Source organism: Eptesicus fuscus, chromosome 13 (assembly GCF_027574615.1).
Source record: "Eptesicus fuscus isolate TK198812 chromosome 13, DD_ASM_mEF_20220401, whole genome shotgun sequence".
Lineage (NCBI taxonomy): Eukaryota > Metazoa > Chordata > Mammalia > Chiroptera > Vespertilionidae > Eptesicus > Eptesicus fuscus.
Genome location: NC_072485.1, coordinates 18226571 through 18242487, shown reverse-complemented (window position 1 = coordinate 18242487; position 15917 = coordinate 18226571).

Sequence of the window (15917 nt, the reverse complement as noted above, 5' to 3'; positions counted from 1 at the left end):
ACATAGGCAAATAAGTAAATGTGATATACCACATTAATAAAATAAAAGATAGAGATAATTTATCATCTCAATAGATGGAGAAAATACAAACTTTTTGACAAAATATAGCCTCCTTTCAGGATAAAACTCTAAACAAATTGGGTATAGAAAGACATACCTCTATATAAAAGAAAAGGATCAAATATGTAAAGCTCACAGCTAACATCATATGTACCAGTCAAAAGGTGAAAGCTTTTCAACTAAAACAGGAATTAAACAAGGGCTTACTCTCACCACTCTTATTCAACATGGTACTGGAAGTCCTAGTCAAGAAAAAAAATTTAAAGACGTGCAAATCAAAAATAGAGAAAACAATTTTATTTCTAGTATCATGAAAAACAATAAAATAGTTTGGAAAAAATTTAACCACCAACATGAAAGATCTGTACACTGAAAACTAACTAAAAGGCTTTGACAAAAGAAATTGAAGAAGACACACACACATACACACACACTCAAAAGATATTCCATGTTCCTAGGTTGGAAGAATTAATACTATTAAAATATCTATATTACCCAAAGCTGTCTACAGATTTAATGCAATCCCTATAAAAATTCCAATGGCACTTTTTCACAAGAATAGAAAAAGACCATCCTAAAATTCATATGGAACCAAACAAGACCCCAAATAGCTAAAGCAATTTTTAGAAATAAGATTAAATTCAGAGGTGTCACATTTTCTAATTTCAAACTATACTACAAAGCTATAGTAGCAAAACAGTATGGTAGAGGCATACAAACAACACAGACAAATGGAACAAAATTAACAGCCTAGAAATAAACTCTAACATATATGGTCATTAATATTTGACAAAGGAGAAAAGAATGCTTAATGGGGAATATACAGTGTCTTCAAAAAAGGGTGCTGGGGAAAACCAGATAATCACGTGTAGAAGTGTAAAATTGGATCCCTATATTATACCACCTACAAAATTAATTTGAAATTTATCAAAGACTTAAACATAAAATCTAAAACCAAAAAATTCCTAGAAAAAAAAAAAAAGCACAGGGAAAAAGTTCCTTGAAATTAGCTTTGCAAAAGATAATTATGTAAGTGGATAGAGGGTTAATTAACCATATTGTAATCATTTCATAATATATAAGTGTATCAAATCCTCACATTGTACACCTGAAACTTATACAATAGTATTATGTCAATAATACCTCAATAAAGCTAGACTAATAAAATTAAAATTCTTCATTCTCAGTTGTGGCCTTGCATAAATGAGAAATCTGTGATCCAAGAACTTTATCACAGTTCTGTTGAACTCTGCAAGCCCAATGCAGCCAAACATCCCTTTTAACAATCTGTTATAAAGGGTTTGAGAAAAGGAGTGAAAATAGTCAGAGTTATGCTTCCAAGGAGTTACTCTAGTTGTTCTGTAAAAATTAGATTGTAGATGGCGGAGGCATAGAATGGGGACATAGACTGAGTTGTGAAGAGAAGTTACATGCCTGATATGCATTGTACACCAGAACTAGGAATGCTCGTGAATTACATGAAAAGTGTGAGAGAAAAAGAATGAAGTATAACTCCTAGATTTTTATCCTGATGATACCAAGTTTTTGGACTGGAACCTGGATTCTTTGTCCGCCGGAATCGAAGAATGAATCCACGGACAGAAAGTGGTATAGCAAAGATGGAGATTTATTGAAGAACAAGTACAGATTCCCACATAGGAAGGGGGAAGAGTCTCACAGAATTGACTCCCATGTGGGGAGGGGGAAGAATCCCACAGAGTTCCCTTTCCCTATGGCTTATAAAGGCTGCAGATCCTGGTGCCTTGATATCCTCTCTGATTGGTCACTATTCCCTTAGATTGGTTACCATAGTAACTCCTGGGCTCAAAGGTTGAACCTCACATGGGAAGTGTGAGGTTCTCCCCCCAGCTTCCTTATTGTTTTCCTATTCTCTTTGGGCTTTCTTCTTCTCCATCTGAATGAAGGGCTTCCTTCTCTTTATTTTGTAAATATGACCTTTCTTGGCTACTTGCAGTTCCCTTGTCTTATGGAAATATACATGTTGCTGCTTCCTTGTCTTATGTACCTGCACCTGGCTTCCTTGTGTTATGGAAATGTACCTTCTCCCAGTCTGCAGCCCCACACTTTTCCATGGACCCCAATTCTAAAAAGTCCCTAAGCCTGCCTATGTTCCCCCCAAATTCCTGCTTCACTGAGCAACCAGAAGGATAAAAACATAAAAATTCCATTTTAGACATGCTAAGTCTGAAGTGACTATTAAATAGCCAAGTAAGAATGTCGAAGAAGAAGCTAGGTATAAAAAGTCTAGTAGTCAAGAGAGATGTAGACCTCAGCGCCATAAATATGTATTTGTAGATGAAAAATATTTAAGAGATAATTAAAAACTATGAGACTAAATGAGATTACCTTGGGCGTAAGTATATCTAAGAGAAAAAAGGAGAAAAAAAGAGCAAAGGATTTAGTAGCCTTCGGGCACTACGAAATTCCGATGTTAGGATTATGAGGAGGAAAAAGCAAATAAGACTTAGAAAGAACGGCCACTTAGGTAGATCCCAAGGGCTCTGAAGGGGAAAGCACAGTGTTGTGGGAGGGTCATTGGGTGAAACGGTGAAAGACGTCCTCTCCCATTTTCAGATCTTAAAAACCTAAGAATGTCCATTAGAGGGAGGCAGCACACATAGTTTTGGGTTCAAAGTACAGTTTCCTGCCTTACAAAACAGCAGCTTATTCTCGCAAAGTGATTGCTCATCTGTGATGCATTAGCTGAGACTAGAAAGGACCAATCTAGCCTTTTATAAAGCTAGAAAAAATTCCTCACTATGCCAGTTAGCGTATTATCCTATCGTTGAAAGAAACAGTTAGCACTGAGATCATAATAACGTTTAAAATGCCTTTTTCTATCTGTCCCTGAGTGAGTACTGGGAGACGAGTCTCAATTAAAAAATAACATAATAATTAAAAGAAAAGGAGGGAAAGACTTTCAGGTACTCCCAAAATAGAAAGAAAAATATGTAAATTTGTCTTACCCTCTGCATTCATCTGTTTTCTCTACACAGAACATCTGATGCACAAAGTTGTTAATTTCAAAGTTACCAGATTCAGGCCTTGACGTACTCCCCGATTAACTCTAACAGTGCTTCCAGAAGATGGACTTTGACATTGCCCATTTAATGAGCAAATCCAATCAGCCACCCTGTTAGAGAAAATGGAAAACAGACGTCTTTGAGAATGTTAACTAATTGCAGAAGGAACTTGAAAAGCGTACGACCATAGAAGCTGTTTTATAGTCAATCTCACCACTGGATATTTTTTAATGGATTGGTAATGGTCTTTCTTTGTCCTATAACAAACTTCCAGCTCAAACTCAGGAGAAAATCCATCCCATTGGAATCTTATTACCTCTCAGCTATGCCCATGGAAGCAGATTCATGACAAAATAAATGTCTGCTGTTCAAATTACCTCTGTGTAATGGGGACGCTGGGGCATCACCCTCCTCGATGAGGTATAAGAATGAATTTCTTGTGTGAAATGGTTTTTGGTTCATTTGAGGTGCCTTTGAATACTAATGCTGAGTGAATAGAAGCTGCATCATCTCTGTTCAAGTCAATGAAGGAACACACTGCATTGTAGGATCAGAGGGTCGAACACAGATCACTGGAATGAGACATTGCACCACATCCTTTTGGCTTTGCAAGATCTTAATCCAAGCATTCCCCTAAATCTTACTAGAATCAAAACCAATTGTTTGTATATTAGTACTGAGGTGCCCGATTGCTTTGTAAACAGAGAAATTCTCTTGACAAACTCCTTATCACCTCTCAATCCTCGTTCTCATTACTTCTCCGTTAACGTTTTTTAGCTCCTGACTCCTAGTTTCTCCCTCCTCTGTTTGCACAGATTCACATCACTTTGATAGCACCTCTTCTCATTTTCCTGTAATCATCCACTTACAAGTCTATTGCTCACAACCTGTAAACTTAATCATTACTCTGTTCCCAGAGTAGCGGTTAGTTCTACAACATAATGGGCCTCTGGAATGATCTCTGGAATGGATGGCTGAATGAACATTGCCTTGTGGTGAGGTGTGCAAGGAGCGCTTATTCCTCAGCCTCTGGTTAAGCCTTCAACTTACTTTTCTGGGGATCCTACGGAGGAAGCATATGAACTCGTGCCATTTCTACTGTAGTGGATGCTGTTGGCATCCTTCCCAGAACACTTTACTATTTGGTGTAAATGCACATGCGTGCACACACACACACACACACACACACACACGCACACCTCAACCCCAACCCCAGCTTCTGTGAGTGTTGGCGGAAAACAACTCACAGCTGATGTCTTCAGGAGAGGAGAATCACCTACCTCACAGTGCAGACCTGACTCACTGCCAGGAACAAAGGGAACACACACAGGGTGGGGCAAGGCAGGTTTACAGTTGTGAGTACAGGAAACACAGAGTTTATTCTTGTATTATTACTTATTGATTATTGTATGATTTTTCACATGAACAACTGTAAACCCACTTTTGCCCCGCCTGTACAAAAGGCCAGCCCTCTTACCTCACGGTGGGACAAACTCGGTGGTACAATCTGAGTGCCAGAGCTTTCCTGGGAAAGCCAGTCTCCAGCTGGGACTGCATAGCCTGTTTTGCTCACTTCCCTCCTCCTCCAATGAGTCACTTGAACAAGGATCTCCATCTCAGCTTCTACTTCAAGGCCCAACACTGCTGGTACTGGAAGTGGTTCTAAGAAGCAGACCCCGTGGCTGGGGTTCTGGAGTGGCTCCCTCGCTGGCTGGATGGCAACCAGGGCCTCTTAGCAGTGGGAGGTGTTGTATTTGTAGTTCAGGGCGTGCTCTGAAGGTGCAAATGCAAATAACTTCATCTTTTGGGGCTAGAAAGAAATACAGGCAAAAGGGAAGTGCTAGCTGGTACAATGTTTTGGGTTTGACAAGTCAAATAAACAGCAATTGTAAGGACTATGGAATGTGATGGCTGTACTTAAGTGCCACTAATTCACTGAAGAGAAAACTGGACAGGCTCAAATCTGTTAATCAACAATGTAGAGCAAAGTGTGAGAGTCAGAGGGCAGCATTTAAAGAGACACTCATCTCCTGCAGCCAGAGGACAGACATAAAAAGTCAGTCACAGGACTTAATTGAAAGAGAAGCAGAAGCTTCAGAAAAAGCTGGATTTTCAGCCCAGGCAAGTCTCCTATGCCAACGCAAGAACCTTGATAGGATCCTAAGGCCTGCAATGGAGATGTTTGGATAAGTGAAAATCATGCTACCCAGCTAATTGCAAGAGAATAGGGTTACTTTAGGGATTAATGTCAGATTTAAAGGAAATTACTTAACCACGTTTGGGACATGAGTTGTACCTGAAAACATGGCTGATAGTATTTTTTACTTAGACAAATAGGGTCTGGTTTCCTTTTAAATCGACCTGCTTTAGGTAGAATTAATTTGGAAAGATGACATAGGATGTGTGGACAATTATATTAATCTAATACTTTTACATGAGGTATTTCTAGACCACAATGTCCAATACAGTAGATTGAAACTACATGTGGCTATTTAAAATGAGATTTTAATTCATTAAAATGAAATAAAATCAGTTTCTCAATTGCACTAGCTACATTTCAGTTGCTCAACAGCCACATAAGGCTAGTGGCTACTGTGATAAAGGGCATTTCTCCATCATTACAGAAAGTCCATAAGACAACACTATACCAAATCATATAAACTTTGCAAAGTAATAGAATGTCCTTTTTCAAGCATGATTTATAAGTATAGTAGCTAATGGCGCTTATGCCTACATCTGGGTGTGTGGTCCTTAATTGTATTGCTTTCTTATTCCTCATAGATTGAAATTTAACTGAAACAATCCTTGCAGAACTCTAATCTTGTTGAATGTGACAAGAATTGTCAGTCTACAGTTAGCATCATTAATGAGAATATCACTTACAGAATATCTATAGTCATTAAAGAACATTTACATTATACTTAGTCTGCTAATTTCCATTGGGATTTTCCCTAATTATGGTAATGCTGTCCTTCAGCTATAATCTGAATGTAGTGACAATGCAGAGGCCAGCTTAGATCATTTTTTAATTTATTTTGTAATATTGTATTAATCCTTTTCCCATTGAATACTTCCTACCATTCATTCTAAACCCTGTCAGCAATTTCTGATGTATAGTTTGCAGTACTTACCCTAATCAAATAATCATAATCCTTCCATATAAGAGACCTTATCTCAGATTTAATTTTATCAAGAATAAAATCTGCCTTTCCTGTTCTTCTCTCATATATTCACAACCTCTGGAACACTTGATGCTCAACTGCTGTTATTGGTTGGAGGATGGACTTATTTACCAAGAATCAGGCTCCGTGGTTGGCAATATTATTAAGTACAGAAGTGATGCAAAAATCTTGTTTCTTTTGTGTTTGAGGATGATAAGGCTGATCCTGTCTCTATTCTTTTCCCTAATCCAATTGGGTTATAAGAGCTATTCTGTATGATCATTATTTATTAATTGTATGAATTTATATTAAACAGCTATACTATCCAAAATTGTAAAGTCAGAACTTTTTATAAAACTTACTAGATGCTGCCCTGACCAGTGTGGCTCAGTTGGTCGAAGCATCCTCCAATACACTGAAAGGTCATAGGTTCAATTCCTGGTCAGGGCAGGTTCAATCATCAGTCTAGGCAAGTGTAGGAAGGCAGCAGATAGATGTGTGTGTCTCTCTCTCCCTCTTACTATCTCTCTAAAATTAATAAGCATATCCTTGGATGAGGATTTAAAAAACTCACAGGATACTGAATTTGTCATTTGACTTCCTAGCAGTTATTTTTGTGTAACATAGGCAGAAACACAATATATAGTAGATGTGATCCTTGCCTTTGGTCAGTGATAGACCACAGGAAAAGACTAACCTGTAAGATAAATATCACAGATTTACATGTTGCATATTAGAGTAGAAAAGTCAAATATAGAAATGTATGAAAAATATATTGCAAAAAAATAGATGAAGTGGACAAAATAGACATACATTTTCATCATGGCTTGTTTTGAAGGATAGGAAGTGGCCATGTGAAATCCCTGATAGGCAAAATTTCTAAACAAGTCAAAAAGGAACTGAACCTGTCTATGTGAAACTATTTTTAAAACCAAAGAATCTAGACAAGTAAGGATTTAACAAAGATACTTTACCAATTGGGTTAAATAATAATTTTATATGGTATGATTTAATAACTATAGATCAGTCAGACCAGACTAAGTTTTACTGAAGTAACAAATCCTATATAATAAAAGCCCAGTGACTGAACAGCAGAATAACCAGAACAAACCAGTCAACCAGTCGCTATGATGCGCACTGACCACCAGGGGCAGACACTCAACGCAGGAACTGCCCCCTGGTGGTCAGTGCGCTCCCACAGTGGGAGCGCCACTCTGAGGGCAGGTTCACAGCCACTTGGCTGACTGGGATGAGCAGCGCTCCCACAGCAAGCCAATCCCCGCAGGCCACGCCCCCCACCAGTGTATGAATTCCATGCACAATAATCTCAGTCGTTTATAACACACAGTCTTATTTCTGGTCAAGGTGCATATGTATCCGGGGCAGCCACTACTCTGCTCCAGATGATCTTGACTCTAAGACCCAAGCCTTTATCCAGTGGCAGAGGAAAGAGAGACATGGAAAACCACACACAGGCTTTTAAAGCTTCCCCAGTAAGTAATGCATGCCACTTCCACCACATTTCTTTGTCAATACTATTCATGTCCTCAGTCTTATGGTTAGTAGGACAGAGGTATATAAATCCCCTCAAGGAGGGATACAAAAGGGAGATAAAACAAAGAATTTGCATACAGCACTCCAAGTTACCACACTACCATGTAGCAAATTAATTTGGAAAAGTGCATATACATCTTTCTGCCCTGCCCAATTGTTTCCATTTTATTATATTATATTTAGTTGATTTTTATTAAAATTAATATATATCACTTTTCAGGCTCTGAATCTGAAGAGAAATTTCAGTTTTCCAGATGTTCTTCAACACAGTTTTCCAATCTAGTTTATCAGTAATAAAGCTTCTACTTTAATTTGTTCCTAACATCCATGTCTACTTCCTGTGTCTTATATGGACCAAAACTTGGGAGAGAGAGGAGGGTGACTGAGGATAGCCAGAGGCCCAATGTCTACATGACAGTTTCGTTCACAGTGCCTTCTGATCAGAGAATGACTTTCACTGGAAAGGAAAGGTGTTTGCAAGAAGAGGATTTCACACATTTTATCCCATTTAATCCTTCGAGAACCATGTCAAGTAAGTATTATTATTGTCATTTAACAGGTGATAAAACTGAAACTCAGATAACCTAAGTCAGAGCAGGGATTTAAACCTATGCCCTGTCAGCTACCTACCTGTCTGTTTGCTTTAGTGCCAAAAGTATAAGCATCCTTTAAGACCCAGAGCTGATGTCATATTCTCACAGACACCCACCTCATTGTCAAGCTTCCAAGCTGAGTTAAGCACCATCCCTCCCACCTTTATGTGATTATCTCCCTACCAGACTATGAGCTTCTTCAGGTCAAGAGAGTTCTTATTTATCTTTGTATCCCCCGGGCCTAGCACAATGCATGTTATTGGTCTCCAAATTAATATCCTATCTAATAAAAGAGAAACATGCAAATTGACCCTACCTCCGCTATGCCCACAAGCCACACCCACCAGCCAATCAGGAGCAAGTATGCAAATTAACCCAACAAATATGGAAGCGACCATGGAGCTGGAGTAAGAAGTAGGCTTGGGTTGCCCCCAGCAATGGAGGAAGCAAAGCTTCCTGCCCACCCTGGCTGGCCCTGGCCTCCGCTCAAGGCTACGAAGTTTCAATTATAGAAGATAAATAAATCCCAACAAAGATGGCGGCAGTCATGGAGCTGGAACCAGCCCGAGGCTTGTGTTGCCCCTGGTGATGGAGGAAGCCAAGCTTTCCACCCGCCCTGGCCGGCTTTGGCCTCCACTCAAGGCTACAAAGTTTCAATTATAGAAGATAAATAAATCCCAGATCCCAGGGCCTCCACTTGGGTTGCCAGGGGGTGTGGCCAGCCTGCAAACCACCACAGGCCCCTCGCCCAGGCCGCCCCATGCCCCAAGGGAACCCCCATTCTGATCCGGGACACCCTTCAGGGCAAACCAGCTGGCCCCCACCCATGCACCAGGCCTCTATCCTATCTAATAAAAGAGTAATATGCAAATTGACCATCACACCAACACACAAGATGGCTGCCCTCATGTGGTCAAGATGGCTGTCCCCATGTGGACACAAGATGGCCACCACAAGATGGCCAGCAGGGGAGGGCAGTTGGGAGGGACCAGGCTTACAAGGGAGGGCAGTTGCGGGTGATCAAGCCTGCAGGGGAGGGCAGTTAGGGGTGACCAGGCTGGCAGAGGAGGGAAGTTGGGGGCGACCAGGCCTGCAGGAAAGGGCAGTTGGGGGGGACCAGGCCTGCAAGGAGGGCAGTTAGGGGCAATAAGGCTGGCAGCGGAGCAGTTAGGCATCAATCAGGCTGGCAGGGGAGTGGTTAGGGGGTAATCAGGCTGGCAGGCAGAAGCAGTTAGGGGCAATCAGGAAGGCAGGCAGGGAAGCAGTTGGGAGCCAGTAGGATCGGGCCTAAACGGGCAGTCGGACATTCCTCGAAGGGTCCCAGATTGGAGAGGGTGCAGGCTGGGCTGAGGGACACACACACCCCCATGCACGAATTTCATGCACCAGGCCTCTAGTTAATGTTAATAAAATGATAAATAAATAAATAAATGAACTATCCATGTAGTTTCAAGCTTGGTCAAAAATACTCAAATCATTGTATTAAATGAGATAGCATAGAAATATAGTTGAAAGATACTAGACAGCCCTGAAGAACTGAAAGATAAATAATTAGGAATCAATTGGTCTGGGTCCTACTTGTGGCTCAATCACTACCTACTATTGTCAGGGTGGTACTTTAATTCTCTCAGCAATTAAATAAGGGGACAGGAATGGCTGGATATTAGAGCATCATCACCTCTGAAATTTTTAGGCTATGAAAGGGTACTGTTCCTCTCAGTCACCAAAAACAACTTAAAAGGTGTCTACCTGTGGATCCTTTTGTGTCTCAATTAATGTCAAGACCACCAGTCAAGACTTCCTTTCTAAAACATCTCTTCACCATGTTAAGGGCCTATTATAATGTGTTGATTATCAAGGCCATTCAAATTTCTTTCATTAGCTGGCTTAACTTTATCAATTCAATTCTCTCTCTCAGTTTTCATGAAAACACAAATATAAAAGTCATAGGAGTCAACAAGTAAGAACTTGTCTGGGAACATAAAAATGAGTGCAGAAAATAGATATTAGAAAAAGTCTAGAAGAGGTATGGAAGTTAGGACACAAAATGTCATTGTGGGGGGAGGTCAAAATTAAGGCAAGAAATTTAGGCAGGAAATCTTAAGTATGCTTTCTGTTGGGGTAGAAGAAGGGTCAATCCTATGAACTAATCAAACAATATTATTGAGAACTTACTACATGCCAGGTATTTACTGGATACAGAGGACTCAAGAAGTCAGAAAAAAGGGGCAAAAAACAAACAAATAATTAAAATAAAATGTGTATGTGCTATAATAAGGACACAAACAAAGGCCTATGGCACCAAAGGGAGGCTGTAATTAATCCTTCTGAGGAAGCCGGGTAAGCTTTCACAGATTTTGTGACATGTGAGCTGGGTTTTCAAGAGTTGTTAGAAGCTTTTTTTTTTTTTTTTTTTTTTTTTTTTGGCATAAAAAGGTTTTCCCCTGAGAAGGAACAGCACAGGAAATAATATAAAGAATAAAAGGCCATATGTTTTTGTGGAAAAACAATAATTTTAAAAATCACTGGAGATTGAGATGAAATGAAAATTAAAAAGATGACACTGGAGAGGCGGCCAGATGGTGAAAGATTTCCTTTGCCAAGTTATCTGTTAACAATGATAAATTCATTAGGAGGCAGTTCCACCCATAGACCAAGGCGATCACAACCCCTGTTCTAGGCTCCAGGCTTCAGAAAGTCTCATTCCAGCCCTGGTCAGGCTGTCTCCCTCCCCGTGGAACAAGAAGTCTGTAGGGCCAAGTGAACATGCCTACCTGGAACCCTACTCCCAGACTTGCCCCCACTTCCTCATACTTCCAACCCCTATAACCCTCCCCTATCCTTCCATTCTAAACATATTTATATTGATTTCAGAGAGAAAGGGAGAGGGAAGACATAGAAACATCAATGATGAGAGAGAATCACTGATCAACATGCAGCGGGCATGTGCCCTTGCTCCAGGTACTCCTAACCAGGGACTGCTTGCTCAAATGCCCTCAAATACACTTCTGGGATCTACACAGTTCCTTCCCCAGCTCCATTCTCCAAAGCACAGACCACAGTGCTGGCATGTGCACCTCTAGGCATGAGGGGAATGCCAGAGGGCTGCTTTTGGCCAAGGGAAAGGTTGTGGATAAAGCGCACACATCCATGTGTGGAACAGAGCTGGGATTTGAAGCAGGAAGAGTTTAAGGGAGTTTCAGGTCACAGGCATGGCCTCTATTTGTACCTTTACCCATCTATGCAAATGTCAGGGGCAAGCTTGTAAGGAGGTCTCAACTTTTAACATTTGACATGTTTTTCTTAACTATAAGGACTATTTGACTCCCATGTATGAATTAGCATAGCTATTTGCACTAAAATTAAAATCTGGTTATTTTTTAAATTATTTTTCATGCTGAATTAAATTAATGACCTCCTGTGCACTTTTAAGAAAGTGGTCCTTCTGTCTTTAAAATTTTATAAGTAAGAATCTTAGGCGTCCAATATGGCAAGAAGTCTCTCAAAGGCAGGGCTGGGTCTTCAGAAGATGCCTCATCATAACAGCATAAGTGAATGAATTTAAAGTGAACGAGTATTTCCCATCCTGACAGATTTTAACCTTGACTTTCTTTGGGGCCTGGCCCTTTGCTCAGGCTGTCCTGAACTGATACCTTGTCACAGCTGCCTCTGCTTTAACTTTGGCCACTAGGTGTTGGCACGCGGCAGACGCTTCTTATTTCCTCTCTGTTCACCCAGCATCCAACACCAGCTCCACCCACTTTTTCAGTTTCATTATTTCCCTCTTGTCATTGGCAGCTGGAGGAGCTTCACACACACCCCCGTCACCTCCTAATAGGACAGATCTGCAAATAGCAAACATCCAATGATATGAGAAGTTAAGCTTTTGCAAAATTCAGTATCCTCGGGGACTCCTCCATGATGAGCCACATTCCTTACACCCAGTTTCAAAAGAATAAAGAAGGGTTGTAATTTTCTCCCTCATTTGTAGAGGACTAAGTCACACATTTGGAAGACAAGAACAGGACATCCCTTAACAAGGCAGCACCTGTATAGCCGGCAATATCTTTGGAGAAAAGAAGACTCACTGGAGGGCACAGATGGGCTCTGTGAGAGCTTGATTTGCTTTCACATCCTCTTGTGTAGCTGTCTCAACCGACTTCGAAAAGACAGTTGTTGGAAATGTAGTTTATGACTCAACTAAAAATACTCACTGAAGCATATGTTTCTTAGTTGTTAATAGTTATTTCAGAAAAAGATAGATGTGTGTATTCATTCTTAAAGTACATTTGATTGTGGTTGTAATTTTTGACTGCACGATCCATTCACTGGAAAAACAAGACAGAAAGCAAGGATGTCTGTGATTTTTATGGCCTCCTGTTTATTCGCCAAAGCTCCTAATTTCTTTTTGCCTACACAGTTACTGAAGGGAATTAAGGCTTCTGCTCAATCTGGCATGCAGGAATAACTTCTTCAAATAGACTTAGCTTCGTGATACTGAAAATGCATCACTGGTGTAACTTTTTAATCAAAACTTATTTCCAAAGTCATCTTAAGGCACAAATTAAACCAGTCAAGATAATGGGCCAATTTTAACATTAGATTGTCTTTCAGGGACCCAGTGAAGTGAAATGGAAGGCTGAATCTTAGCCCTTAAAACATCATTGGTTAAATGAAGCAGGAGCAGGCAAAGGGGAGGTGTACATAGTATCTCACAGCAGGTTGAGTTAGGGAATCCTGTCTTTAGAGCATCCAACCCAATTTTTAAAATCAATGTGAAGTAAATTCCATGTCAGAGACTTGGGAAACCAACTGATACTCATTAAAGCTACTTCCTAAGGAGAATAGACTGAGAATTTGATTTCGTTCCTTAAATAAAGCACATGAACCTTTGAAAGAAAAGCCCAAAATTGACTTTTATCTTTTGAAATCAGCTTTATTGAGACTTGCTAAGTTGATTTTTCCTTGCTGATGTGTCAGGCTTTCAAAGCTCCTAAGTGGTCAAGGCTGGTGCCTACATTTATCTCCATTCCAGGCACATGCCCGGCTTCCCATTCTCTGTATTAAGAGAAAAGAGAAATCTTCCTCAGCTTAAAGTTCACAATGACAACAGCTCTGGCTTTGCCACAAAGCTGAACTGCTGAGCAGAATATTAAGTGCCAAGGGCTAAGCCCACCCTAAGGTGATGACTCTTAGTTCATACTGAATTCAATTAGACCAGCTTCATTTTCATCATTAAATTATTTTGATGGGAGTCTTACAGCCGCTAAGGGAAGAGCCAGCCTTCAATATAATTCACAGAGGTTATGTCCTTGTTTAGTAAGTCAAAGAATCAGTGCAGCTGGAAGGAACCCCTAGCGTAACACCTCATCTGTCGCTCACCATCCCCACCACCTCATCTTGGGCAAATGGATTTATTATTCCTAAATCATGCTTGACAAATTGATATCCAGCCTCTTTTAGAGCATGTCACATGACAATTTGCTGTTGCCAGGGTATTAAGTAAGCTTGCATAACATAGAGATGAAGGAATACCCCATGGTCATTGTTGCAATAGATGACTGACCTCCAAGAAGCTGGAGGATATTAATATCTAGCCAGATGAGTTATTTAGAAACCCCTGGAACTTCCCAGATGCCGGACACCTCACTGTACCCCAGAATTCATGCCCTTTATGAATTTATAGTGTAGTCACTGAATACATGTGAGTATGGTTTTCTCTGTAACTTAAGTCATGAAGAATAAGATAAACAGAGCGCCCACTGATAGATAACATCAAGAAAATTGTGTAGAAAGGTTTGTGACATATCAAAGAAAACAGTACTCTCAAATCCCCTGTGTAGTCAGCTAAAGTAATACAGATAACAAAGGCTCCTATATACATATATACACACAGCTGGCTACACATACATAGGAATACTAGTATATACAACCACCCTCATCTAAAATATGGTTAACATTTATTATGTTGCATCAACTTTAATAAAAGTGTTTGAATATAATATCCCTCATCAATCCTATAAGGTATTTATTCATTTTACTTCACAAATGAAGATGTTAAATGATTTACTTAAAGTCACATGACTAGAAAGCGATAAAATTAGCATCAGCCCTTCATCTTCTGATTTCAGATTTAGTGCTCTTTCCCCTATATCTTAGGAATTAAGTTAGGATATATACTTAATTAAAATTAGTCATTTATGGGTCACCAATGTTCTAAGGATTTAAAAAATATTCTTAAGAGTAAAGCCTGTGATAATTGAAAATGCATCCTCTCTGATGATATAGCTCTTTCGGAGCTTAGCATTATATTCGAAACATGGTTTATCCTGGGTATGGATGTAGAGAATGCAAAATACTTAACCAAATGTGTGTAGGCCTGTGATGTTCCCTAATAATTTGATTACATTTTTCTTTATTTTAAACAAATTCCAAATTCCCACATTTATTTATCTTTGGCAAGAAGGAGTTGTACAAAGAAGAAGGGGTAAGTTTTCCAAAATGCTACTGATTTGCAGAAGAACATGAGATAGAAAAAAATAAGAATTGCTTCTTCCAAGTTTTGCTTTAAAGATCTCTTTATAGGATAAAAGTATCTCTGGCAACATCACACAAAAGATAAAACAACACTGACCGACTCAGAAACAGAAACTCATTTGTTTTTCATACTTTTTTCCCAAACACATATTACCCTCAGAGGTGTACTGTTGAAAATGACAAAAGGTGAGAAATAATGGCCAGGCACTTAAACCATTTAGAAGCATCACACTTATTTCCTCTTTCCTCACATAGCATACACACACACAAGTACTGATTCTGAACACATTTCATCCCTCAGCTATTTCATCGTACAATGGGGACAACTTAAGGGGACTTAAAGGTAAGAAATGAATTTTATACTATCACAAAAAGTTAAAGTCAGCCCATCCGTGACTAAGGTGATATAACTATAGGTAGTAAATATTCTTTTTATTAATCTGTTTAAATGATCTGGAGAGGAAATTGTCTCACAATAATCTTTCCCTTGCTCGTTAGATTTTATGATTGCTTCTTTTAGACACCAGTCATTAAAGTAAATACAGAATCTATCTCGTCTTCTACCATGAGGAAAGTTATATAATATGAGGACAAAGGGTTATAGAAAATAGAAGTTACCCTTCATCTAAAAACTCTGAAGAATTACAAGTTCCAAATTCCTTTTTTAATGAAATGTTTAAAACTCAGTGTCAGCTAATGTCCCTTTGTTAAATGAAGGTTGTGGTCATAATTTTTAAAGCATTAAAATTTGATGCAGTAATACCTTCCTTTACTATAATTTAGAACCAAGCATCCTCAATGTTACAGGAAATTTTGTTCACCCTCAGCCTTCATGCTAAAGAAGCATAGAAAAACAAACAAATTAGAATCTCCATGAGACTAACAAAAGGAATGTCAAGAATGAGAACAGAGGTCCTGAGTTGAAAACTGTGCAGCAGGCATGGGAAACAATGCTCCCAGACCAGAGA